Source organism: Primulina tabacum, unplaced genomic scaffold (genome assembly GCF_025594145.1).
Source record: "Primulina tabacum isolate GXHZ01 unplaced genomic scaffold, ASM2559414v2 Contig1340, whole genome shotgun sequence".
Lineage (NCBI taxonomy): Eukaryota > Viridiplantae > Streptophyta > Magnoliopsida > Lamiales > Gesneriaceae > Primulina > Primulina tabacum.
This window is the reverse complement of record NW_027460213.1, coordinates 525-2,500: the sequence shown is the minus strand read 5'-3', so window position 1 is coordinate 2,500 and position 1,976 is coordinate 525. Positions and strand designations below refer to the sequence as shown.

The 1,976-nt window shown below is 34.3% G+C and overlaps 1 long non-coding RNA gene across 1 annotated transcript in view; it reads right to left on the bottom strand.

Annotated features, from left to right (window-relative positions):
• The window catches only part of LOC142536451 (uncharacterized), a 1,978-nt gene extending 902 nt beyond the window's left edge, over positions 1-1,076 (bottom strand). The window contains exons 1-2 of the long non-coding RNA XR_012818260.1: positions 902-1,076; positions 1-69 (exon numbers count right to left, since the gene is read on the bottom strand). The exon at positions 1-69 is cut by the window's left edge and continues 902 nt beyond it. This is a non-coding gene — a long non-coding RNA (uncharacterized LOC142536451). The remainder of the gene's footprint in view (positions 70-901) is intronic.
• Positions 1,077-1,976: the final 900 nt, after the last annotated feature.

Below are 1,976 nucleotides of genomic sequence, written 5' to 3'. Positions count from 1 at the left end.
CAATTCTAATTTTTAATTCTTTATAGGGTTGAATAAAAATCCGATTCACCTTTTGATATAATTGCTATGCTTAGTGTGTGACTCGTTGGTTAGGGTTAGGATTAAAAAAAAAGACCAGCCCCATAGTATGAAAACCAACTCATCACTTCGTATTATCTGGATCTAAAGAACCAGACAAAATATGATAAATTGGTCATATCTTTGTAGCAACTGAAATCTTTTAACTTTAATTCTAAGTTTAAAACAATATACAGAAGAAGGGTGTGGATAAACGGAAGGATGAGAGAAAGAGAGAAAAAGAATATCAATATTGCTATAGAATTCCAATATGTAAGGTCTATGTATAAGTCCTCTCAAAAAAACAGTGTAATAAGCATCAATACTAGTTGATTCATCCATAATGAACTAATATTAAACGAATCAGAAGAAAGAAATCAAGAGCTTCGAGCCAATAAAGACTAAGAAGGTTGACTCAAGAATAAATTGGATTATTAGCTCCATTGCAAATTCGGACCTAACCATTAAGTACGAGGCGATGGGAACGATGGAACCTGTGAACGCAAAAGATTTTATTGAACAAATGAATCTTAATGATTCGCTAGTCGGGACGGCGAAATGAACCGGAAATCTATTCATCTATTCTGAGAAGTCATGAACAAGTCCTAGCGCGGAAATAGAGATTGCAAGAGTAAATATTCGCCCCGCGAAAAACTTTATTTTTTTATAAATTTAAAAAAAAAATGTGAATATCTATTTAATATAGATTAAAATCTAAGTGAAATATAGATTAAAATCTAAGTGAAATTCCATTTGAAGCCTTTTATTCGCGAGGAGCTGAATGAGAAGAAACTCTCACGTCCAGTTTCTGTAGTAGAGATGGAATTCCAAAACACCCATCAACTATAACCCCAAAAGAACTAGATTCCGTAAACCACATAGAGGAAGAATGAAGGGAATGGCTTATCGAGGTAATCGTATTTGTTTCGGTAAATATGCTCTTCAGGCACTTGAACCTGCTTGGATCACATCTAGACAAAATCGAAGCCGTCGACGAGCAATGACACGAAATGCACGCCGTGGGGGAAAAATATGGGTACGCATATTTCCAGACAAGCCAATTACCATAAGAACCTGCTGAAAACACGTATGGTTTTCAGGGAAAGGGATCCCCCGATATTGGGTAGCATTGTTAAATCGGGTCGAATACTATATGAAAATAGTGTGGGAGTAACTGAAAATATAGCTAAAAGGGCTATTTTAAACAGCAGCATCGAAAATGCCTATACGAACTCAATTTATTAGTTCGGATAAAAAAAGAACCCACAGAAATGAGTCTTTAGGGATGAAAAAAAAGACACACGGTCTCTTTTTTTTGACAAAACATATTTCTTTTATTTTCTTCATCCTTGAATTGGAAGAATAGACTAAAAAAATTGATATGATTCAACCTCAGACTTATTTAATGTAGCGGATAACAGCGGGGCTCGAGAATTGATGTGTATTCGAATCATAGGAGCTAGCAATCGTCGATATGCTCATATTGGTGACGTTATTGTTGCTGTGATCAAAGAAGCATTACCAAACATGTCCCTAGAAAAATCAGAAGTAGTCAGAGCTGTAATTGTTCGTACCTGTAAAGAACTTAAACGTGACAACGGTATGATAATACGATATGATGACAATGCCGCAGTTGTGATTGATCAAGAAGGAAATCCAAAGGAACTAGAATCTTTGGTGCAATTCCTCGGGAATTGAGACAATTAAATTTTACTAAAATAGTTTCATTAGCTCCCGAGGTATTATAAAATAAAAAGAGATCGTGAAATCTTATAAAGAAAAAATTAAGAACTAGATTAATTCCTAGATTGTGTCTCACGTATATACCTTTCAACTTCATATTCATAAACCAATAAAAAAAAAGAAAAACATGTTAATTATATCCAATTTTGAGACATCAATCATTTTAGTTCATCATG